At 39.7% G+C, this 27,059-nt stretch overlaps 1 protein-coding gene across 2 annotated transcripts in view; it reads right to left on the reverse strand.

The window, feature by feature from the left end:
* LOC135224676 (histone-lysine N-methyltransferase SETD1B-like) overlaps positions 1-27,059 on the reverse strand; it is a 581,280-nt gene that overhangs the window by 1,822 nt on the left and 552,399 nt on the right. The gene's annotated exons all lie outside the window — the stretch shown is intronic.

Consider the following 27,059-nt stretch of genomic DNA (forward strand, 5'->3'; position numbering starts at 1 on the left):
TATCATTAATCTCTTCTAACACCTTAATTCTTTAACTTCTGGGGCACGTATAGCGAAACAGACTCACTCTCAGTAGCTGTACTTGTGTAAGTAGTATACAGTAGTAATAACAAAAAAATGGGTATATTTCAAATTGTGTAGCATCTATCAAGTATATTGTATGCGGTATAATATAAAGTAAATTAAACCCGGCATCGCCTAGACGGTGATGCAAAGGGATAAGAAATAGTGAGGCTTTGTTGGGGGCAGACGAGCAACGGCCCGGGGGCCCCAGTACAATGGCATGGCACACTCCAACTAGGTTACGCAGAAATATCCGGCCTCGTGTCTCTCTCTCTCTCTCTCTCTCTCTCTCTCTGGCCTTTTGCACTATGACTTCAAGAAAGTGCAAACTCATCCCCCTCCTCTACACACCCCTCTCTCTCTCTCATTTGACACAAGGTAGAGGATGCCCATCTCTATCATTCTGGAATGCGAGAGATCTTTGCATTAATGCAACCCCTTTTCTCTCTCTTCCTCTTCAACCCCCTTCTCTTTCTCTCCATTCTTGTATCTATCCAACCCCCTTTCTCCACTACCTCCCTCTCAACACTCTTTCATTTCGTTCTCCCCTTGTCAACCTCGCTCTCTCTCTCTCTCTCTCTCTCTCTCTCTCTCTCTCTCTCTCTCTCTCTCTCTCTTTCACCATCCCCTTTCTATGTCCCCCTTCTCTTTAACAATACCTTGTCTCTTGTCCTCTCTTTCTCTCTTTCAACCCTCCTTATCCTCTCTCTCTCTCTCTCTTTCATCCCCCTTTCTATGTCCCCCTTCTCTTTAACAATACTTTGTCTCTCTCTCTTTCAACCCTCCTTATCTCCCGGCCCCCCCTCCCCACCCCTCATTTTCTCTCAACCGTCCTTTCGCCTCCTCTTTCCCCACCACTCTCTCTCTCTCTCTCATATAATAATAATAATAATTATATCAGTAATACCAACCATAATAATAATAATAAATAACAAATAAATAAATAAAAAAGGATGGCAAACATCTTAAATCATCTCTTTCATCATCAAGAGACTTTAATAAAGACCTTCTTGGTCCACAGAAGTGCTAACCTAATGAAAAATCTTGATGAATTTGAAAAAGTCCGCTATCCAATCTCGGCAAATCTTTCGTAATCAAATTTCTTTACGGTACCCTGCCTGACAACTATCCAATTCCTCTAACACCTTTTACCCTAATCGACATCTGCCCCTATATCGTGTGGTCCATAATCGATACTGTCCCTGGATCCTGTAGCACATTACTGTAAACCTGTCCCTATATCCTGTAGCACGTTACTCTAAACCTGTCCCTATATCCTGTAGCGCGTTACTCTAAACCTGTCCCTATATCCTGTAGCCCTTGTCGACATGTGTCCCTTCAACCGGCACCTGTCCAGACGACCCCTGGCACCCGATTTGACAAAAACCCAGGTGTCACCTTTCTAAATCTAAATCTTGAAAGCGGAAATGCTTTCGTCCTCTGGCGCCAATTTCTTGCTGGGTATCCCCGTTGTATCTCGTAGAAAAATGCGCAAACATTAGCTAGAGAATGAAAGGGAAAACCGTGAGCTGATTTAAAGGTCATTTGCGTTTTGGGCTCAAAATACAACGTATTATTTTTCCTTTGATGAACAGGGATTTCCAAATTCGAAGCCAGGGGAGATGGGAATGTTGACATGTAGTTATTTTCTTTAAAGTTAATTTACCGACGCAGGAATATTTTCATAAACATTTTATAGCAAAAAGCAAGTTTTTCTAAGTGGAAATTAGAAAGTATTTTCGTTGCAGGACATACTTTTTTTTACTTTAAGAAATTAATCAAATTTTATTTTTAAGTTTTTATTAAAAATTTATATGTAATTATTTTAGCAAAATTTTATTTTTAATTTTGTTTTAATATGTTATAATAATTTTGTTTAATGTTATAAAAGTGAAAATATCACATTTAGTATTCGGCGTCATTGACCCTGGTAGTTGTAACGCCAGATAACTCTCAATCAATCAATCAAATCGTTGCTGGACAGAACTATGATTTATCGTTTGTCTTAATTCACCAGAATAAATCTGCATATTAACCAGACCAAATACTACTAGAATCGAAATCAACTAAACGAAGTAAACAGCTGTCTCGATGGGCACTCTACCTGGCAACTACTACCAAACAGATCAATTTAATCCACCTGCGACTGATGATAGAATTTCCTGTTCAGTTCGGGACAAAGTAAAGAATTGCTCCCGTTGGCAGACGCGAAGCGGTTCAAGTTGGGGCAGGACCAACAAAGAACACTTAAAACTTGCACAAGGAAATGAACATTTTTTATATACATAGACCTTGGGCTGATTCCAACATGGAATGAATGACTGTCTAACGATGTAACAACATTCTTTCTCTCAATCTTCTTTTTTATTTCTCTCCTGCTTTTTCAAAGTCCCTCTCTGTCAACGTTTCATTTTTTTTTCTCTCTATACTGTCAACCTCCCTCTCTCTATACTGTCAACCTCCCTCTCTCTTAATCCACCTTTCCTCATACAATCATTCTCTCAAACCCCTTACACTCTCTCCCTCTCCTCTACTGTCAACCTCCTCTCTCTCTCTCTCTCTCTCTCTCTCTCTCTCTCTCTCTCTCTCTCTCCTTCCTTTTAGCAGAATATACCTCCAACCCACATGAAGTGCAGGATTATACTCAGTAGCAATGAGGAAAGAGGAAAAAAAAAAAAAAAAGTTCTTCCAAGTGAGTTAATGACCTCTCGCTGGTTAAATCCGGATGCTCTTTGCCTTGGTATTAAAAAAAAAAAAACTTTAGTGGAATTTACAAGTAATCCTGACTGTCTAACCAAGCAACGACAAACAGCGAAATGCCCCCCCCCCCCCCACCCCCAAAAAAAAAAAAAAAGTACTCGGTAAGGAATAACATTAACCAGATTGTATTTTTTACTTCTTAATTCTTAATCATTGTCGCCGATGGTTTTGGGAACTCGGCAGAACTGACTCGGGTCCCTCCACCTTTCGAATCATTCCAAGTCTCACAGCATGATCTCAAAATCCGGTCTACGACGCGAGAGAACCGCCCTCTTGCATAATTCGGTCGATTGCAAAACCAAATAATACAGAGCAGAGGGTTGTTGCTCGACGGACTCTTCTTCCTTGCCCCCGAAACACCATCACCACCAACAGACTCTAACACTCCCGTGATCCAAAAAAGACTCGCTCTTGCCTGTCGCAGCTCTGAGTCTTTTGTTTGTTCCACTGCTCTCTCTCTCTCTCTCTCTCTCTCTCTCTCTCTCTCTCTCTCTCTCTCTCTCTCTCTCTCTCTCTCAAATACTGAAAGGCATAACAAAAGTAGACAGTAACCTACTTACGTTAAACGAAAACCAGACAAGAAATAATGGATGGAAACTAGAACTGAAGAGATACAACACATCCCATTGTGGGAACTTATTTACACACAAGATATTTGACACAATAAACTGTCACTAGAAAGAACTTGTAAACAGCAACAGTGTGGAAGAATTTAAAAGAAAGCTAGACGAAATCCTTAGAACACTGTGAATGCACAATAAAACCTCCTACAGAGAAGTGAGCACACGATGTCTCCTCTTAGGATGGACTAACAAGTCTCTGAGATATCCTAATCCTTGCAACTCCTTGTAACCCGCTCCCTCTCGTTCTGTATGATTTGTCAATTTATTTTCGTCACCAAATTTCCAGCTTGAAGTCTTGTGTCCCTAAGTCATAGATGCCTCGTATCACTTATAAAGCTTCGTGCTTTTAGTTTACCGTTACCATCGTCCGGACTAATTAGAAAAAGCTTCAGCGAGAGAAAAAGCGAATGAATAAACCTGACCAGACGATGATGATAAAAATTGTTGCGTCCTGCGAGAGCGTACGACTGAAACAATATAACAATGAAATCCTGTTTGGTTGCTCTGTTAAAACATTCAAGTGTTATTGTTGGGTCATATTACTGACGTATTCACACGATGACCAGCCGGAACTCGTCCCCCCCCCGACCCCGTCATAATGTGCACCAACCCCCTTCACCTCTCACTCTCTCTCTCTCTCTCTCTCTCTCTTCTCTTTCCACTATCTCTCTCTCCTCGTTCTTACGAACATTCTCTTAAACCCCTTACACTCTCTCTCTCTCTCTCTCTCTCTCTCTCTCTCTCTCTCTCTCTCTCTCTCTCTCTCTCTCCCTGAAAAAGGTTAATGTTAAAAAACAAGAACAGCATCTGGCACGCCAGTCACCTCCTTGTCTGCAAGCCAGAGGAGGAGCTTCCCAATTTACGAAAACTATTTCGTCTCCAAAGCTGTTGTCCTACGTGAAAGGTCCCCACCACCCCCGCACCCCCTTCCCCCCCTCCAGGGGAAGAGGATGAAAGAAACAAAAGGACTTGGTGGACACAGATTAAAGTTTAATTAACATTAAGAGATTTTGAAAGTCTAAAGGAATCTTTTTTTTTTTAAAAAAGGATCATCACCTTTCGTCGTATATTCAACAATGTAAGTGGAATTGTAGAACTTTGATGTTGAACAGAAAGGTAGTCTCTCTCTCTCTCTCTCTCTCTCTCTCTCTCTCTCTCTCTCTCTCTCTCTCTCTCTCTCTCCTGGTCATTCACCCCAAACTTTTTTTTATTTCATTGCACAGGCAAAACGTTAACGGAACATTAGCAAAAATTAAAAAGTTGGCTTTAAATGCCATGCCAGCAGACATGGAGAAAACTAATGAAGTATATATTTTAGAAACTGAAAGTAATGCTTTGCAAATACGAACCCTGCCTTCACATTTACCCAGCTCTTCGAGTTAACGAGGAGTAGGATAATTCGGGAATGGCGTGGTTTGTATCTCGTGTTAACACATTACAGGCTTCAAATACAACTGAAGATGTTTTTCACTCGAAATTGTGGAAAGGTTGAGAGATAATGAAGAATAAAACTGAAAATGTTGGAAACTAGGAACATTGAGAGTAGGGAAGAGTTCTCAGTTCTAGGGAACTTCGTCTGGTATGCAAAATGGGATGATAATTGAAAAAAAAAAAGTTATTTCGAACATCAATGTTATGAAGGGAAAGAAAATGAATTAAATATCGTCTTACAAAGTAAAGCAAGGCTAAGCTGACGTGTAGTATGCTGTTAAATAGTATGGGGAGTGAACAGGACAACTAAACTGAAATTAGAGAAAAGTAGGGCTTAAAAAAAATTGGTGGATCCTTCTAGAATTAGCCGAAAGGAAGGAGGAGGGCGTTGGTATCTAGAAGTTTTATAATTAACTGAAAAAAGTGAAATCTCAGCAGAGGAAATAATGGATATCAGATAATGAGATCTACCTGAAAGGGTCCACTGGTGAATGACGATAAAATCTAGAAAATAGTCAACGGCCAAAACTAATTATAACAAATTTTTTTTCCTTCTCCCTGCATTCTGGGCATGAGAAAGTTTAACCAATATCTCTCGACTATCGAGAGTAAAAGCTGAATGAATAAAAAGTGAGAAAGAGGGAGATATCCAGATTTCCTTTAGATACCTCTTTTCAAGTTATAGAAAAAGATATGGTGGAAGACTCTGAAGTATGTTGGCTTGGAGGGACACTTCATTCGGTTTATCAGATCATGTTCTCTCTCTCTCTCTCTGAGGGACCTGGGGCAACCCGAACGAGCTGTAAGGTAAGGTAAGGCAAGGCGCTCTCTCTCTCTCTCTCTCTCTCTCTCTCTCTCTCTCTCTCTAGGGTAACTAGCATAACTAAATTGGATCAAAGGGCCCGTCGCCTTGTGATCTCCTACCAGTGTGAAATTGGGTCCTCCTAGTCCTTCGCCAGTTCGGTGACTGGATCAAGGTACTCCTATCCAGGACCCACCCACTCAGAGTGGGTCCTGCTCCAGATATCTCCTCCTACGCTTATCCCTAATACTCAAAATCAAACAATAACAACCTGAGCGTGGTACTAGTTTAGAAAGAATATATATATATATATATAATATATATATATATATATATATATATATATATATATATATTATTTAGGCCGAAGGCCAAGCGCTTGGACCTGTGAGGTAATTACACGCTGAAACCTTTAACAGTGAAAGGGTATGAAAGGTGTAACAGAAGTAAGACCTCGCAGTTGCACTGTGAATGAATTGTTATGCGAGGGTGGTAAATAAGATGGATGAAATGGAATATGAACGGAGGTGCAGTAAAAGAAATGAAAGGGGTTGTACCTAGGTGCCGAAGGGACGCTTTAAAGAACCTTAAGTAATGCATACAGTACCCCGCAAGACGTGCACTGACGGCCCTAGCCTCCCTAAGGAGTCTTTCAAGAAAAAGGGAAGCTAAAATCCAAGGATAATTTCTTAAATATATATATATATATATATATATATATATATATATATATATATATATATATATATATGTATATATATATATATATAGTATATATATAATATATGTATATATATATATATATATATATATATATATATATATACACACATATAATAAATATAAAAGTGTGTATATGTGCCCATATGTTTTAACGTATATTTCAAAATGTGCTTATTTTCTTCACTTGTTCATAGCATAGCTTGCCGTCGACAATGAGAGCGGAAATCCAGCTCAATCTATCCATTCTTGGTGAAGTTTTCAACTACAGACACCCCTACCACCAAGGCCACCCCTCCCCCCAAAAAAAAAGCTTTCGTATCATAACTTTTTGAATGTACGCGTCTGCGACAATAAATCCCATACGAAAAGTATCAGTGCATGATAAATTCAACTTATCAGTGAGTTACGAGTCTAGGAAATAACTTGTCGCAGTGTGCATTTCAATATATCCCTTCCAGATGGCCATTCCTGGCCTATCTCTGGATGCTTCTAGACTCTAGAGTGTCTCTCTCTCCTCCCCTCCCTCAAGGACCCCCCGGGGTGGGGGTTGGGGGGACTGCCCCATCCTTCCCATTCCCTTTTACATCACCTGTCACTCAGCATCCTTCTTCAATCTGATGATTGGGAAGGCTGCTGCTGTTAATGCTGCTATTCTCCCAATCTTTTTTTTTTCTCTCTCTCTCGGGCTGGAGGCCAGAATAGAACCTTCGCCTTTATTTATCTAGCTCCTTGGATTCCTCCCTCCTAATCATTCTCTGGAGAGAGAGAGAATAGCGCTACTCAACAATTTACTAGGAACTTTGTAGTAATAAAGAAACTGGTAGCGTGAAAGTCAATGTGCAATGTCTACCGTTTACCTAAATGGAAACACATGCTATATAATTACACACACACACTACTATATATATATATATATATATATATATATATATATATATATATATATATATATGTGTGTGTGTGTGTGTGTGTGTGTGTGTATAGTTTCATTACGGAACAAGGATTCCATATCAATAACATAAGACGTACGAGTGAGAAATGCATGCTTTCTCACTCGTACGTCTTATGTTATTGATAATGGAATCCTTGTTCCGTAATGAAACTATACACACACACCACTACACAACACATACATAAATATATATAAGATATATATATATATTATATATATCTATATATATAGTATTATATATATCTATATATATATATATATATATATATATCAATGTAAACACTATGCACATCATAAAATTCGAGGACTCTGAATAATTGCTGCAATATGATTTCCCGATGAACCTGCCTGCATACATAAGTATGCGTGCCTGAGTCTATCTCTCTCTCTCTGGGAGTGAGATAAAAGAGAAAATCCCGAACTTCATCGGTTTCTATCGAGGGAAGAAGACTTATGAAAGTGACCAAAGTCTGGCTATGTAACTTTCGGGAGGAATCATGATAGGCTTCGGTAAGTTTCGACGCTCTTAACTAAAACAAACATTCTTGGAAGGCCTTTTGGAGTGTGTAGGGGGGGGGGTTGGGGGGGGGGGGGGCGTTGGTGGTGTAGATATTTCCTACAGATGAGAAGGGGTGGGGGGAGGGGCTGGAGGAGGAAGGGAAATTCCGACCGAAGCCAGATTTATGGCTAGCAAGCCGCTCGGAACTTGCCTAATTTGGGGGAATTAAATTTCCACGGTCATGATGGCGAAATGGCTTTTGTTTCGGGGAGGGAGAAAGGGGGGGCCATTAGAGCAAAGGCCACACATACACACATATGACAAACTGTGCTTTCATCCAGTATTTCAAACCCATGCAACGCAGAGGCGAAAGGCAAAAGCAGATGTAAAGAGGCAAAAAGGCATAAGAGCGATATGAAGGCAAAGTCACGGTCGTTTGCTCCGCTGTTTTCTCAACTCCCGTGAACCAGACGAAGATATATTCCAAGAAAGGACTAATATTTTTTATTTCACGCACCCGTTTGCATATAGCTAAAAATTTCCTCCCTGTAGACTGTTTCTATCTGTTCATTATTCCTGGTTAGTTAAACTTTAGTTAAATTTCATTCCCGTCTTCCCCGTCGGGTGTTAGTGACGTCAGTGCACCTCACGTGATGCACTGTAGGCATTAAGTAATGTTTTAAGCAGCGTCCCTTCGGTCCCTAGCTGCAACCCCTTTCATTCATTTTACTGTGCCTCCACACAATTCTCTTTCTTCCATCTTACTTTCCACCCTTTCCTAACAATTGTTTCATAGTACAACTGCTTAAAGTTTTCCTTCTGTTACGCCTTTCAAACCTTCCTCACTCTCAATGACCTCAGAGGGCCCAGCGCTTGGCCATTGGCTTACGTATTTATGGAAAAGAAAATGGGGGTGGAATTAATTCTTCCGTCATATTATGTTACAACTGTCATAGTCAAGACCATTATAAATTATGAGTGCAAATTCGGTATAGTATAGTATACTGACTCAGACACACTGTGACCTTGAACAGCAAGCGTCTGAGACGAATATCCACACTACATTAAAATACGTCAAACGCACGTCATTAACTAGTCGCAGATACGTCACAAACGGGTTGAATACAAGTTGTTGACTTGTTGATAACGGTAACTAGGCTCTCACCCGATATCCCAGTAATGGCCAGAGATTTGTTCTCTTACGGTCGATAAATTGTTTCCAACATGATTGTGATATTTATGCGTTTGTTTCCAATCCGTTGGTGATATTTATGTTTGTTCCAACCTGTTTGTGATATTTTTCGGGTTGTTTCCAACCTGTTTGTGATATGCGTCTGTTTTCAACCTGTTTGTGAAAGTTATGCGTTTGTTTCAAATCCGTTGGTGATATTTATGCGTTTCTTTCGAACTTGTTTGTGATATTTTTGGGATTGTTTCCTAACTGTTTGTGATAGTTATGCGTTTGTTTCCAATCTGTTTGTAATGCTTATGCGTTTGTTTCCAACCTGTTTGTGATGTTTATGGGTTTGTTTCCAACCTGTTTGTGATATTTGAGCGTTTGTTTCCAACCTGTTTGTGATATGTTTGGGTTTGTTTCCAACCTGTTTGTGATATTTATGCTTTTGTTTCCAACCTGTTTGTGATATGTATGCGTTTGTTGTCAAACCTGTTGGTGATATGTTTTTGTTATTTTCCAACCCTGTTTTGGTGATGTTTATGGGTTTGTTTCCAACCTGTTCGTGATATTTGAGCGTTTGTTTCCAACCTGTTTGTGATATTTATGCTTTTGTTTCCAACCTGTTTGTGATATTTATCCGTTAAGTTTCCGACATGTTCAATATCAGACAGGTTATGTCTCTTAGTTGTTGATTACGTCATTAACCTATCAAGGTAGATATTGGAAGGGTTTACTGCAGCTGGTTGTACAAAGTTGGAGACCATAAGAACCACGAGGTCGCGTGAGAACCAAGGAAGACCTTACTTGTCTAGAGGTCGCACCAACACAGATATCGAGGCCCTATGCTTTCCTTGGGTGCCAGAGGCTAGGGTAATGACGGCTAAAGTATGTTAAGGTTCTTGCTTCTAAAGTATAACCAAAAGGGTGTATTAGTTGAATTGCAAATGATGAGCGCCTCACTGGCGTGATCGGTATGGTCTTGGCCTGCCACTTCGGTGGGCGCGAGTTCAATTCTCGGGCATTCCATTGAGGGGTGAGAGATGTGTATTTCTGGTGATGGAAGTTCACTCTCGACGTGGTTCGGAAGTCACGTAAAAGCCGTTGGTCCCGTTGCTGAATAACCACTGCGTTCCATGCAACGTAAAAACACCTTACAAACAAAACAATTGCAAATTATGCATCGGATTGCTTCAGTATCACAAAGATTAGTCTGGTCATAGATCTGGTGTCTTCCTAACTTAAAGCTTTGCAAGTCAATGTACTTATTCAAGTTTGCACTGGTGCTGACATTTGCATGATGCATTCAACATCGACGAACTACTTGGCACCAACTATACCGACATTTCGAGCTCCTCTTCGGTTCCTCTTTTTATCTCACGGCACCTTTGAAGAGGGGGAAAGGCGTGGGACCTTCAAAAAGGCTAATGACGGGGAATTGAGGGGAAACCGAAGTCAAGGGGAAGGGAAGGAAGGACTCCCAACAGGATAATGAAGGCCTCATAAAAATCCTGTTTCCCGTCAAGGACGCTTCCTCCACATTTCCTCTCCCGCTGCCCAGGGAAGGACGATGATAGTACGTTTTAATTGAAAACAGTGCATGAATACCTCCCCCCCCCCCCCCCCCCCATTCCCTTCTCATGACCATCACTCAGCCCCACTTTCCAACACCATTTCGCCCCTCGCTTTTGTGCGAGGGAGAACTGGCGTTTCTCTCTCTCTCTCTCTCTCTCTCTCTCTCTCTCTTAAATAAACAACAATGCGTGCATTTCCCCTGGCCCCCCCTTGCAACATTTCTGTTGCCGCCCGGCTCTCGTTCGTGCATTCCCTTGCACGTCCATGTAAATAAAAAAAAATTAAAAAGGAAAAAAAGTACTGTGGGGTATTCACTGCCGGCGTTATCTTACGCTCTCAGTACTCTCTGGCATCTGGGGTCCTTCAGAGAAATTCGACAGCGGTTCCAATGAGGTTCTGAAACCGGCAGGCGATGTTGGGGATGGTGGTGGTGATAATTTTCATGATGATGGTGTAGGTGTAGGTGTTAGTCCGTAGTGTTGGCGCGACTAGGGAGGTGTTGGTGTTGGTGTGGGTGGTCGGTCTTAGCATATGGTGGTGGTGATGTAGGTGTAGCTGTTAGTCCGTAGTGTTGGCGCGACTAGGGAGGTGGAGGTGGAGGTGGTGGTGTTGATGTGGGTGGTCGGCCGGTGGCACTGTCTAGGCTAGGCGCGGGCCCCAAACATAACATTGGCCGCCTATCACTGCACTCAACAATCGATAGAGGCGAGCCTTCCTTGCACGACGCTACGGCAGCCATGAAAGGGAGACCTCGGGGAGGGATGGGGGAAGGGGAGAGGGGTGGGGAGGGGGCTAGCAACCTACTGCTGCTGCTGCTGATGATGATGCTCCTCTGCTGCTTTCTGCTTCTCCTGCTACTACTGAAGCTGAGGAGGATGGCGAGGGGAGGGGAAAACAGCATGAATAGGAGCAGCAGAGACGCCATGACTTAATGAACGGAAAGAGAAAGTGGGAGAGAAGGGAACACTCGCGATAAGGTGATGCAAACGAGTGAATGGAGGAAGCAGAAGAAGAAGAAGGTGGAGGAGGAGGAAGAGGAAGAGGAAAGAGGCAATGGGGCGTATCGAGGTAAGAAGAAACGGACTTTGGGAAGGATAAAAGGGGAAATGTAAAACGCAGGAAGGCTCGGGAGAAGAGAAAGTCGATATCGAAGGGCAGGACACAGAGAAAAAGGTGTTACCTTGAGGAAACTGGAGAGGAGAGAGAGAGAGAGAGAGAGAGAGAGAAGAGGAACGAATACAAGAGGAATGAATAGCTAACTTCAGTTTTAATAATAATAACAATAAGAATTTAACATTTGAATCTCCCAGACGTCAAACCCAATTCCGTAACGACATGAAAACTTCACTTGAAATATAATGAAGTGCAGCAAAACCTACTATTCCCGAAACGAAAATTCATTTTCTTAAAAGAACCCTAGAGACAAAAACAAATTCGTTCGAGACCCTTGTGAGAGCAGACTGTCGACAGCGTGAGATCTATTACCTCGTAAGGAGTAAAAGAACGCCTAAGTGTCCACACAGTCAGCGCTTACAGACTCCCACACATACACGTACACAGACACAGACACACATATATGTAAACGTTCTGTCACATTATACGTAATACAAACAAAACAAACAATAATACTTCAAGGAAGCTGTTCACTACAGAAGCGACGAATGAGCTTAGTAAGGGTAATAACCGCTAAAAAAAGTAAAACAATTGAATGCTAAACTAAGGCTGATTCTACTCACCAGAAAAAAAAGAAAGAAAGAAAAAAAAAAACATTTGCACCTAGTTGGAACTTCTGAAGTTCCAGCGATCATTCCAGTATTTGGCCACAGCTGCAACGAACCTTCTCGAAAATGTCGTGTGGTATTTCAACTCGCAAACAAAAAGGCACAGATGTTAGAATCAAGATGTTTTAAATTAAGAAGACGGAGGGGTCTAGTAAGTGACCCATCTGTCTGACACTATAATTTTAATTTTACGATAAACGCTTCAAACTTCAGATATGTTGTCTATGTGATATGAGGAATGAAAAGTTGCATTAACATGTGTACTCCTGTTTAACAGGAGTACACATGTAATTAACAGAGCAAAAAGGTGTACAATTAGCTAATGAAGTTCCCCTAACATAGCTTACTTAAGAGGAGAGCAGGAAAAGAAAATTACATGAATATAGCGCTGTTTTCTAACAAAAAAGTATCTTGGTATGAAAATTACAGTTGAGGAAATATTAATCTTTAAAAAAATATCAGCATAAACATACCAAGAGAAAAATACTTTACCAGCAACAAACGTAATGAATGAGACGTGAACGTGGCAACATAAAGAAACTATATTAAAGTTCGGAACGAGGTAATGACGTCAGTGGGAGGTAGGGGGGGAAAAGGGAGGCTACCTAAGGGGTTAGGGGAAGCATGCGAGGGGTGGGGGTGGGGGCGGGGGTGTGTGTGAGCAGCATTACTGAACTACAACAGAGGGACTCGACGTTCATGACTTTCACTAACGGGATGGAAATGACAACTCTATGAACCGTCACCACAAGGCTTAAAATGCCTCGCTCTCTCTGGGCATCAGGAATCTTAAGTGAGCCAGTGGAACGTATTCATAAAAATTCAGTTTGGGATTCTCTCTCTCTCTCTCTCCTGTTACTGTGGCACTTATTTCTACCTATTTATTTACGTATCTTCTTTTTTTAAATGCCATAAACGCCAAAAGAAGTGTTAACGAAAAGATTACTAATGCAACACCTTGCTGTGCATTAAGCCTATTGAAAACCTAGTCTTAATAGCGAAGGCCAGAAGATTGTGATAAAAATCGGACACTGCCGATACTTACTGTGAATCACTATTCTTATAATTTTTTAAAATAAAAATTTGTTAATTTATATATATCTTACTTTTACCCGAAAATTTCTTACTTTATTCAAATCTTTTCATATATGTGCAGGATAATGATGTGGTGGAAATAGGCAGTTTATAGAACCAAAAATTATGAACTATATATAATATATAATAATTATAAAGGGAAAAATATGTGGAAAATATGGGAAAAGCAAAATTACTAATTTACGGTAAATGAAAACACAAAAATAATATATCATGGCGTCAGAAAAAACAGAACGAAATAGCCCGCATTACGGTGTAGGAAAAGCCTACAACTTAATGCATTTCGACGTATGGAAAACCAAAACTAAATGCATCATGGCGTAGGGAAAAAAGAAAACCAACAACATACCATGGTATCCATACGCCACATAATGTGGAAGAATAAAAATGATACATCACAAATGGTGTATGTATGGGGAAAAGGCACAGTCCCCAGAGAGCTGCAAACCTTGCGGTCAGGCAGATTTGATCGTGTCAAGGCAAGGTGTGACTGCAATGCAAAGGGGGAGGGAGAGGAGAGGGGGGGAGGAGGAATAAGAAGGGGAGGAGGGGATGGGGAAAAGGCGGTCTATAAGAGAGAGAGAGAGAGAGAGAGAGAGAGAGAGAGAGGCTCCACTGCAGTCTGTGGCTGTTGCGTCAGGGACAGAATCCTACTCGAGGCTTTTGTCACAAGCAAGTGAAAGGAAAACTCCTTTAGGAAGATGACCTTGCCGTTTGCGACGCGTTTTATTTTCTCTCTCTCTCTCTTTATCTAAATGTACCTAGATATTTCGATTCGCGTCGATCTGATTGAAACCGAAACGGAAATATCTGAAAGTCTGCGAGAGATTAAAAGATAAATTTGAAATTCCATGACGCGTGAGAAGATATCCTCAAACAAGTGTAGCGTGAGAGAGAGAGAGAGAGAGAGAGAGAGAGAGAGAGAAGCCTGTTACTCGTACACAGTCGCTATAACCTGGGTGCAACTGCACTGGCGCAAAGGCACCTCGTCCAATCTACACCAATTACGAAATGGACCAGTTAGTACTAGGCCCATTCTTCCCGTCGTACTTCATGAATAGATCGAATTGGATTGACTGAATTTACGAAGAAGTTAATCGTCGTCCTTACTGTCATCAGAGACAAGTCGTCCTTGGAATTTTTTTTTTAAACATTTATACATCCATCTATCTGAGTCACGTGATACTCTGCAATGGAGCAGTCAGGTCCCTGAGTACAATTATTCTCTTTGTATTTTAATAATTTACTTATATTTTCATCTATTTATTTAATCATTTGTTCACTTATTTTATCTCTTTTTTTTCTGTATTTCTCTTTGCCGTCTGTTACTTTTTATTACTTTTTTCTAACTGAACACCTTAATATTCTTCGGAAGCTTGAATTTTGTCAGTGGCCCCTATGGTGGTGGGCTTGTTCCATATGAATGGGGTTCATCTTCCGAATAATAATAATAATAATAATAATAATAATAATAATAATAATAATAATAATAATAATAGTTTCTTGAACTCCACAGACATCGATCAACATTCGCTTTCTATGAGCAACACATTTTTACCACGCAGACACCACAAACCTAAATATCTCTCTCTCTCTCTCTCTCTCTCTCTCTCGGTGAATTACTCAAGAGATTTCCTCATGACTTCTTAATGAATGACCAGGAGCTAGTTGCCTAGACTGTTGGAGGAAAGACTAGTTAAAAGTACTAGTCATAAAAAAAAAATCAAGCAAGTATTTCAGCCCAAACATATTTCTACTCATATTTTCCCAGTAGGTATTCAAATTACATTGGCTAGGTGTTAAAGGATGTCCGGAGATGAGAGAGAGAGACCTTACCTTACAGACCTTACAGTTCGTTCGGGTTGCCCCAGGTCCCTCAGTGTGAGGCGCCTCTAATGTCTACCAGAGAGTTGCTAGTACATCTTCCGGTATATTTTGCATCTTCCAATCTTGGATGGTCTGGGATGCAGTTTAGATATTTGTCGAGCTTATTCTTAAACACATCTACGCTCACTCCTGATATATTCCTCAGATGAGCTGGCAACGCATTGAATAGACGCTGCATTATCGATGCTGGTGCGTAGTGGATTAATGTCCTGTGTGCTTTCCTTATTTTTCCTGGTATAGTTTTGGGCACTATTAATCTACCTCTGCTTGCTCTTTCTGATATTTTTAGTTCCATGATATTTTCTGTTATTCCTTCTATCTGTTTCCATGCCTGAATTATCATGTAGCGTTCTCTTCTCCTTTCTAGACTATATAATTTTAAGGATTGTAGTCTTCCCAGTAGTCTAGGTCCTTAACTTCTTCTATTCTAGCTGTAAAGGACCTTTGTACACTCTCTATTTGTGCAATATCCTTTTGATAGTGTGGGTACCATATCATATTGCAATATCAAGTGGACTACGAACATATGTTTTATAAAGCATAATCATGTGTTCAGCTTTTTCTTGTTTTGAAGTGCCGTAACAACATTCCCATTTTTGCTTTACATTTTGCCAACAGAATTGCTATTTGATCATTGCATAACATGTTCCTATTCATCATCACACCAAGGTCTTTAACTGCTTCCTTATTTGTGATTGCCTCATTATTAGGTCCCCTATATGCATATAGCTTTCCTTCTCTGTCTCCATAATTTATTGATTCAAATTTATCAAGAGTTAAATACCATCCTATTTACCTCTGCCCAATCATATACTTTGTTAAGGTCTCTTTGTAGAGCGTTCCTATCTTCATCACAAGTAATTTCTCTACTTATTCTTGTGTCATCAGCGAAACTACTCACTACCGAATCCTTAACATTACTGTCTATGTCTTCAATCATAATAACAAACAATATTGCAGCTTAGCACCGTACCTTGTGGCACACCGGATATTACCTTGGTTTCATCCGATTTCTCATCGTTTGCAATAACTATCTGTTTTTCTGTTGTGTATAAAAAATTCTTTAACCATCTTCCTACTTTATCTACGATATTGTGTTTTCTAATTTTCTTTGCTAATATATTATGGTCTACTTTGTCAAAAGCTTTTGCAAAGTCTAGATAAACCACATCTGTTTCATTTCCGCTTTTCATATTTTTGAATATGTTCTCACGGTGGACTAACAGTTTGGGTTTGTGTACTTTTTCCGGCGTAGCGAACCGTGTTGTCCTATATTAAACAAATTATTTTTTATTAAATGTTTCATAATATTTTTTCTTCATTACCCTTTCAATACACTTTCATAATATGTGATGTTAGACTCACAGGCCTATAATTACTTGCCTCTAGTCTTGATCCACTTTTGAAAGTAGGGGTGATATAGCTAATTTGTGCTCATCAAAATAAATCGTGCTGTATCTACACTTTGTCTTAATATATTGCAAGTGGCTTTGCGATAGAATGAACTACTTTCTTTAACAAAATAGCAGGGACTCCATCCGGCCTGCAGCAGCTCCATTTTTAATTTCATTAATTGCCTGCACAATATCAGCTTCATTAATTTCTATGTCAGCTAAATATTCACTATTTTCTTCCCTTTCCTTTTTTTCATTCGTTAATCTCCCTTCAATTCTCAGAGGGGCCTTTCTATTCTTCTTTTATTCATCTTCTTCGCATATGAGTATAATAGTTTGGGGTTTTGCTTGATTATTTTAATAGGGTTTTTTCTTCCAAGTCCCGTTTTTCATTTTCTTTTGATTGTATATCTTTTGTTCTGCATTTTCTATCTTACTTTTTAGTTCTATAACTTTCCATGCATTTTTTTCTTTTTGCAAGACCTTTTTTCCACTTTCTGATTTTCTGGAACAAGATCCTTCTGTCTCTTGGTATGCATGAATGATGTTTACTTTTCTTCTTCGGTATATATTTTCCACTATTTTCATCCATATATATAATATCTCCGTATTTACCCTTATGTCATCACTTACGAAAATGTTATCCAATCTTTGTTTAATTCTTCATTAATTTCTGACCATTTATATTTTTACTGTAGAAGTTGTATTTCCATATCCTTCCCACTTTTTCATTTCTTGCTTATCTCTATTTTCACTTGCTTTGGAATGAACTGTTAATTCTATGACATTATGGTCTGAAATATTCGCATTATAAACTATTATTTCTTTAACATAATTCATCTCGTTCACAAATACTAGGTCTAAAGTATTTTCCTTTCTTGTTGGCAGGTGATTTATTTGTTTGAATGTTGTATTCTAGTAGCATATCTAATAGCTTTTCAAAATTGCCTCTTATCTTCTGCACTACTATTACTCTCTTTTTTATATGTATAAGTACAACCACAATCTCCTATTCGTTCTTTCCATTCTACGAAAGGAAAGTTGAAGTCATCCAGATAGGAGTAATAGTCCAGTCCTTGTGATTTCTACATATATCATCCAATTTTCAATTATTAAGTCAAACTCTTAGTATTAGGAGGTCTATATATTACTATGTTCATCAATTTTTCAGATTCAACTTCTACCGCTATTAGTTCACATTCTGAGTTACTATATTTCTCATATATTTTTCCTTGTTTTTTTGTCTTTCCCATATTATTGCGGTTCCCCCTTGATTCCTATTTTTTCTATCTGATCTATAAGTTTGGAACCCGCTTTTATTTGATCATCATTCCCAGTCTCTTGGGAATACCAGGTTTCACTTATATTCATTATATCTATTTTCTTTTCATTTTGGGTTAGTTCTTCTAAGTACTCTATTTTTCTTTTTTAGTTACTCGTAACTAAACCCTGCGCATTCATCACTATGATGGTTTGCGTGTTTTTCTCCTTCATTTAATACTGGTAGTAATAAGGATTTTCCCATGTCTCTTTCCTGTTCTGGTATGTTGTTCTTTTTTTCATTTCCAGAAATTCTGACATTAAAAAATCCAACGTTTTCCATAATATTTGATCTTCCTTCATCATATTATTCATTTTAGTGTCTGAATCTGCAATTTTCTTCCGTTTCTGCAATATCCTCTTGCATAATAAATACAGTTATTATCTCTTGAGTAGAATTTCGGAGCTGATGCTTTGAAATTTTTTGCTGACACCTCTGCATATCTCATTGGTGGTTTGCTTTTCTCTTTTACCTGATATTCTTGATTTTCTCTCTTTATTTTGTTTCTTTCTTATTTTGGATTTTTATTACTTGGTTGGTTATTTATTTGATTTATGATTCATGCTACAGGGTGCATATATTTGATTTTTTGTCGAACTTACATCCTTTTTCTTAATCTTTTAGTGTTTTTACATATTTTTGGATGCAGATCTCTGCAATCATCCCCATATCCATCTAAGTATTGCACATTTACCATATATTTCATAGTTTTGACATATCTTAGGATGTTTGTAGTAACATCTTCTCCAAATCTGCAATTCCCTCTTTTCAAAAGGTTGCAGATTTTGTCTTTCTTGTCTATTTTTTTCCTCTTTCCCGTCATTGTGTAGATCTGGGTAGAGCCTCTTCGGGATTTGCTTTTCTGTTGTCATATCGTAATTTATTTCTTCGTAGGTATGCTGCTTTATTGCCTCATATGTAGTATCAATGAGTATCTCTGCATCCATACTTTTATCTTGTTCTTTGTTTTCCTTATTTTTTTCTGTCATTTCATTTTTGTTTACTTCTCTTCCGTTTTCCTCTTCTTCTTTTTCTTCTTCTTCTTCCTCTTCCTCTTCTTCTTCATCCTCAACTATTTGTACATTCAATCTTGATTTAATAACATTGTCTATCCATGATAGACATGTTGAACAAAAAATTCTTGTATCTTTTCTCAAATCTTGTATTACCTCAGCACACTGTGGATGGGTCGGAATGTTGCATGCAGCACATTTTCTGATTAGGTTTTGTGGATTGACTATGCTATACCAAACCTTACACAGTTTGCATGCTTTTGGCATTCTTTTTCCTAATGCATCAATTAGGATATTCACAAGAGAGAGAGAGAGAGAGAGAGAGAGAGAGAGAGAGAGAGAGAGAGAGAGAGAATTACAAATGGTCACAAAACGAAATTATCTTCCCTTCCTGGGTTAAATATCATGTACCCCCGGTAATTAGCTAACTGTGGGGGTCAGTTGAACCCAGGGTTAAATAGGGTATGAGGCTAGCAACTGCATCCCAGACGTCTTGTTGAGACTCTATAGGCTAAGACCCATCTTGTTGCGACTATCCCTCTAAGTCTAAGAGGATAAGGTGTTAGATACAAATATGTTACATATATCTATATAATATTATATGTGTGTGTGTGAAAGTCAGTCTCTACCACAGCAAATGCAACAGCAGCATCAGCAGTAGTACTACCAGTTCTAACTCAGTGGCATATATATTAGATCTAGCGGTGCTGCTTACTCCAACACACTCACTAAGCTTTTCTCTTTAAACCTCCTACTACTGCGTTCCAAATTCTCTCTCTCTCTCTCTCTCTCTCTCTCTCGTTCACTCCTGGCTTTTCTTTCCCCAAGCAATTTTTCACCGGGTTCAAATCCTTCTTTAAATCAGCCCCTTATCGTCGTCCGGTTTCGCCGCGTTTTCTTTACAGTGTGGGACTATTTCTCAGCCGGTAAACCGCGTTATCTCTCTCTCTCTCTCTCTCTTCCGTCTTTCTCCCTCGCTGGCAAACGCTTTATTTTTTCACAAGTAAACACCCCCACCCCCATCAATATTTCATCGCGAGATGCCTACTTAAGATCGTCGTACTGACGTAAAAAGTTATTCTGCCTTCCACATTCTGAAGGCACTCTGCCTCATTACTCCCGTGAGCTACAGTCATTTTTATCCACTCTGCAATAAAGAGAGAGAGAGAGAGAGAGAGAGAGAGAGAGAGAGAGAGAGAGAGAGTAGTGTGTGTGTGTGTGGTGCAAAGACCAATAAAGGATAGAACAAACATAGGTTCGCAAAAGACGAGAAATATAATGTCAATGGTCTCCCACCCCAAAAGCGATGACAAAAAAATGTTGAATGTGTTTTTGGAGCTCCTGAATATCCCTTCAACCTCGTTTTCTTCCCAATCCCTTAATCTTCTTCCTTGCCTTAGGACCAACTCCTTTCCAACGAAGAAACCCCCCCCTCCCCCCCCCCGCCCCCCCCACACCCTCTCCCCTAGCCGCCTCCGACAATTTCTCTAACTAAGGATCTGTAATCTGATGTCTACAGATCACAAGCACGTTTCGTAAGTAACGGCTGCGTCGCGATCTGAATTTACAACTAGGAGAAGCTCATGCATGCAAATGACAAGCACACACACACACACACACACCAACGGCAATCATTAAGACGATGTTTCCTCAATAACTGAAAATCCACAAACGTTGAAAAATATCACGAAGGCACTCTTGTAAATACAGAAATCTGGGTTTATCGCGTGAGATATCTCTTTTACTGTGCAATAAACTGATTGTAGGGATGCAATCGTCGATATTATAGACACTACTTGTACACTAATTACTACTGTTCAGAACACGTTAATGTTTTCGATTGATTTTCAACAAATATGTTTCGGGCGAATTTGCATTATTTATATAAATTACTTTCGAACTAATTGCATTCAAAACTTGCGCAAGTTATTTTTGTTTTCATGGGAACTCTTTGAATGATGTAAGGGAGTTATTTTTTAGTAATAAAAATGAGACTAAATGTGAACAATCACATTAAACTACCTAATATAATTGACGAAAAAAATAAATACTTTATCTGGGGCAAAACTGGTGAAATTCTTTATGAGAGAGAGAGAGAGAGAGAGAGAGAGAGAGAGAGAGAGAGAGAGAAGCATGGAAATTACTCCGAATAAACCAACCGTTGACTGGGTTCAAAATTTCCAATACGCTTACATGGTCATTGGCTTCTAAATGGGTGTCTATCACGAACTGTGAAATGAAGTAAGTCACTAAAGCTTAAAAAATACGAGAGCCATGATTCACTTCACCAAGAAACAATATAACTGCTTTCCTGAACCTTAGGACGGTCAAGTCTTTTGACAATCATATCATAGGCCTAGAGAACCTCGCTTCCATTGCTACTCCTGGGTATGGCTGGCTGCACAGTTACAATCGTTGGCTAGTTATTCTATAATATACTTTGGTCTGTGGGATCTCCAGTCGTGGGTGCCCCTCGTAGATAAGGGACGAGGGCCTGCCTGCCCACAAGAGGCATATACTGGGGGTAGAGCGCCTCTACCGGTTTCTCTGCATTCTGGAACTCCTTAAAAGTACACCGGCGGAGGCTGCCATTTTTAGACAAAGAAAGGAGAAGGAATGGTAACAGACAGACGCACGTACACACAGTGCTGAGAGAGAGAGAGAGAGAGAGAGAGAGAGAGAGAGAGAGAGAGAGAGAGATGACAAAGTGGTGAGTCACCCATGGCAGGGGAAGTGTGTGAGAGAGAGAGAGACGGGGGACAAGAAGAGACGGACGGAAAGGCAGAGAGAGAGAGAGAGAGAGAGAGAAGAGAGAGAGAGTTGCTTAAAGAGGACACTTAAATGCCACAGCAAATGAAACCGTAATCTGACGGATGCAGAGAGAGAGAGAGAAAGAGAGACTCATACACACCTTGCCAAAAAAAAAAAAAAAAAAAAAACCAAAAAAAAAAAAAAAAAAGTAGTCGCACTGCAAATAATGAAGATAACGACCATCCCACGAGTGCTAGCAAACTGACAGACTAGCAAGCTAACAAACAAAGAGACATTCGCCCTTCCTGGGGCGCTTGCCAGGGCAACTTAGGCAATGCATTCAGTCAACATCGCCGGCGCTCGTAATCTAATTGGCTGACTTGGTACTACTCGAATCCTTCCCCTTGTAACACAATCTGAAAGAATTCAACTTTCAAATATTAAAGAGGCGAGAGAAGAGAGAGAGAGAGAGAGAGAGAGAGAGAGAGAGAGAGAGAGAGAGAATAGATGAGGATAAAGTGAAAAGTCTGGGGGAAAAGAAATGATGCAAAGGATTATCACGAAAAAAGTAGATGTGGACTATTTGAAAAAACCGAGAGAGAGAGAGAGAGAGAGAGAGAGAGAGAGGCAGGCTTCAACGCTCCTAGGATGGGTTATGACCTCCTGTGTACTAGACTTAAGACATCGTTGCTTTGAACTAACTGTGACAAAATTATAATGTTTGTAATCAGACATTAATAATTTTGACACAGTTGACTTTGGAACCGAATAGAACGGTGTCAGATTAAGTCAGAATTGACTGACTGAGCCCTGTACTGAATCTTAAGGTGGTTTTGGTAAGGTGTCCAAGAACTTGTCTAACTTATTTTCAAAATATGTGTTCTGCTCAGACGGGGGTGTGTGTATAAGAGAGAGAGAGAGAGAGAGAGAGAGAGAGAGAGAGAGAGAGAGAGAGAGAGAGAGAGAGAGAGAGAGAGAGGACCTTTTCCTATATATATAATATATATATATATATATTAATAGGTTCCCAGAGCCTAAACTAGACCTAACCTATAATAGATGATATGCCATATTAGCGAATTAAAAATTATATCATAACGCCCATGAAAAATAACATTCTATGTTATACTGCTACAGGACTTCCCTTACACGTATAAGTGCGTAAAAACACGGAGTGTTCCTTTATGAAGTTCCACAACGGAACACACACAGAACCTGCAAACTGGCTTTCACAGAATTCCACCGTGCCATATCTGGGTTACCGAAAACTAGTTTTATTAGGTCACTGAACCAGGTGTATACCGTATCTGCTTCGAGGGAAATTTTCAGCAAACTGGTTTCTCAATCATAAAGCTTAAAACGGTTGCTTAATTCTGTGATCTAGTGCCATCAGAAGAAAAAAGAAAAAGCCTCAAGTGGCGGGTTTCTTTTACCCAATAATTTGTAATTTGAACAAGTTCCTCGTCCTCTGGACACAAAAGTTCTTTCACGCTTATAACAAACAGCGAGGAGAGTGAGCCTTATTGCCTAAAAGATGCTCCACTTTCCACACTTCTTGAATTCTTTGTTCCAAAATTCAAATAAGATTTCTTGACTCGACTGCTAACTCAACCAGTGAAGGGGAAAATTAGTCCACGCGAATGTACGGTTTTCACCACCAAGGTTTCAGTGGTTAAAACCAGCTTGGAAGAGGTAAATTTGATCAAGCAGACAAAGAAACGTCTTGAAACTAACAATCTCTCTTGACATGGAACCATTACAGGATATCGAATGCACAATTCCAATTAATCCATTTAATATAATAGATCTACTACCAACTCTGGACTCGATCATGAGCTTTCCGAGTTGCTTGATTACCAAAGTTAGCGAGGAGCCGTAGTTTCTAATCCGGTATCTTCAACCGGTGATGAACAATTTATCAGGGAGAGTTGCCTTTTACTGGAATTCGAAAGTGTAAACAATAGATATTTCTATTTGTTTGTTAAGCAGAAACAGCCATGTTGAGGTGAAAATGTTTATCTGCTAAACAGGAACAGCCATCTTTAGATGAAGATGTTTAGAATCTGGTGACCATCCCTGACGTTATCGACAAGAAGTGAAGTGATAGGTCTAGGTCTACTCAAGCAATATATTTATCATGCTTCTTTCTAATAACGATCTGAAAGATTGGTTTGAGGTACCAATATCTAGCTGAGAAAGTGTCATCAGTTGAACCCAAAGAGTCTCCCAGATTTATAAATATTGTGCATCCTGAATTATCAACTCATCTGTAATCTTGTCAGTTAAGAGCCAACTTTCACATGGAATGCTCAGTTGAATCCCAGCCAACTGACAGCCCTGTTTAAGCCCGAGTCAGTGAAAGTCTCAGACTTCCCATAGTTTTGAACATCAAGCTGAATGTTTTGAGAATACTGATTACTTCTGTTGATGTATTCTTCCAGTGATGTGACATGAATTAATAGACTGCTGGGGTATGCCATTCACGGGTAACGAGCACGTCAGCCTAGAGTCCTAGACTGGTATGGTGACAAATGTGGTCCATGTGCCATGTTGAGAATTTAGAATTTATTTTTTTTATTCTTTAATCAAAGTAAACCCAGTGTCTCTCAAACTAATGATCTTTTGGGATACTTCGGTGTCTGGGAAAAGGGAGAACGCGAACAGTGAATTCACTAAGCGTTCAGTGTAGAATTATGGAGCAATTTTAGCTCATTTAATGAAGTAAAAAGAATAATGTCCTTTGGTGCTATTATCTCTCACTTCCTAGCGGGTCTTCCCTTTTGAAGTTGCACTGTCGTCAGGGAAACTGCTGTGAGTGTCCACACAGCGGAGAGACGAGACGGGTGAATTTGAAATATGAAAAGCAGTTAAGATAGTCTATGTTGAAATGGTTACACTTTACTGTATTACAGTGATTCAAAGGTGCTTATTACACTCTTTAGCGTGCACTATTTGCCCAAGACTATCCAACCATAGGAGGAAGCAAAAATTATTTCTAAAACTCCTCGATAATGTTCCACAATAAATGAAAGTTAAAATAAAAAAAAAAAATATATAAAAAAAACACCTACTTTATGAGACCATAAAGTTCACACGACATATTACAGAGGGCTAAGCATCTTACATTGATATGCACAGCACTGCAGAAGCTGTGCTCACAGCAAATTTTAAACATGGTGTGATGTGCAGTAGGGCAGGAATCCAAACCGCTAAAACAAGACAGCAGATGGCCTATGGTCGCCCCCTCCCTACGCCATATTAACTAGTTTACATTCTGCTGTCACAGAATGCAGTGGATTTCTTTTATACATTTTCAGAATATACCTGTCTTTTCTCACAGTGCCTCTCGTAAGACCATGATGAACCATATGAAAACTAAACTTAAAAACGTATGAGAATGTTAATGATGAGTTGTGATGACTGAGGTGTTAGCTCACAGCTCAGCTCTGGTCAAAGAGAGATTGCAGATGAAGAAGAAGAAGTGAGAAGTATAGGTGAGGAGAGCAGGTGATGGGAACTTTCATATAACCTCCTTCTCAGGAAAGTTATGCTAGGCAGCTGGTAGCCTAAGAAGCGATGGTCGAAGATGGGGCTGGTTCCTGTCACCAAGGGCCCAGGCCCTAGGATGGAAAAAAAAAGATTGTTATCGAGTCTTTGACCCCATCCGATGAATCTACAATATCTGTGCTGTCCTTTAGTGTCTTAAAACGATGAGAAATTCTCATTGATACGAAGCTTTAAATTTAAAAATGAAGGAAAACAATGAATTTTAAACCAAACACAGGTTACCATCCTAACTCGTAGGATTACTAACTGGGAAAAGTACCAGTCGAATTAGGTACTCGTCAGAGTTTGTTACAGACTCAAATCTACACTACTTAGGAATTTACAATGTGCTGTGGATATTGCCATCCTTTTTGGGAACATACTATACTTAGTGCCTCAGTGGCGTGATAGGTATGGTCTTGGCCTGCCACCTCGGTGATGTGTATTTCTGGTGATAGAAGTTAACTCTCGACGTGGTTCGGAAGTCACGCAAAGCCGTTGATCCCTTTGCTGAATAACCACTGGTTCCATGCAACGTAAAAACATCTTACAAACAAAACAAAACAAACAAACTACACCCACTTCAAAAGGGGCGCGTTCTAGAGAACGACTCCTGGCAAAAAAAATTAGGAGATACAGAAGTACAACGGCCTATCTCGAATTTCAAAAAATCCCGATAATCACAAAGGGCAGGACATGTAGCGAATTTGAAAACCTTCACATTGAAAGGTTCATTATGTTGTAGAAAGGTTTGGTCATCATATTCTTAAAGCTAAATGAATTTAGTTTTAAAAGAGCGCACGGAGACCACAAATCTCTACCAAGATAGGACAATCCCATCCCTGAAAAAAAATATTAAACACAATAAAATGCCCACAGATCCGAATTGCGCTAGAAATGTAATCAAACGTTGCCATCCACGACTTAGGTCAAAAATTTGTTGTATAAAACTAATTTTTTTTCATGCGTAATTCTGGTAACAGACACAAGTACAATAACAAACCATAAACATAACCTCCGTGTAAGGGGCCAATAAATTATTCACATATTTTGGCCATGACATATAGAGTTCAGATCAAAGACCAAGCGCTGGGACCTGTGAGTTCATTCAGCGGTGAAATGGAAATTGATTATAAGAAGGTTTGAAAGGTGTAAAAGGAAGAAAAACTCGCAGCTGCACTATGAAAAACGGTTAAAAAGAGTGGGCAGTAAGATGGAAGAATGATAATATGAAAGGAAGTACAGTAAAAGGAATGAAAGGGGTTGCAGCTATAGGGCTGAAGAGAAGCTGCAAAGAACCATTAGTAACCTACAGTCCACAGATTTGGAATCTGGTCCACGTTATCTATGTCTGCGACGGAATCTTCGTGCCTCTTAGTGATTCTTGTTCGTGACTTTGAACGACTCTTGTCCGTAGGGCTGCTGGATAAAATGAGAAGGTTATGAAGGAATGAAAACACCGAATGTTCCAGAGCTCAAGACGTGATAACCTCACAATTGTGTGTGTGTGATGTTGGACTTGGAAACACACATAAATGCAAGAACCTTGTCCTGGTCGAGACTTGTGGGGGGGCGAAAGACCATGACACCACCGGTGGTGACGAGAAACTGGTTTGGTTACTGTTTACTTTTGTTATGTCATGCTACCATAAGTCTGCCGCCGATGTAA

This window comes from Macrobrachium nipponense, chromosome 12 (genome assembly GCF_015104395.2).
Source record: "Macrobrachium nipponense isolate FS-2020 chromosome 12, ASM1510439v2, whole genome shotgun sequence".
Taxonomy (NCBI): domain Eukaryota; kingdom Metazoa; phylum Arthropoda; class Malacostraca; order Decapoda; family Palaemonidae; genus Macrobrachium; species Macrobrachium nipponense.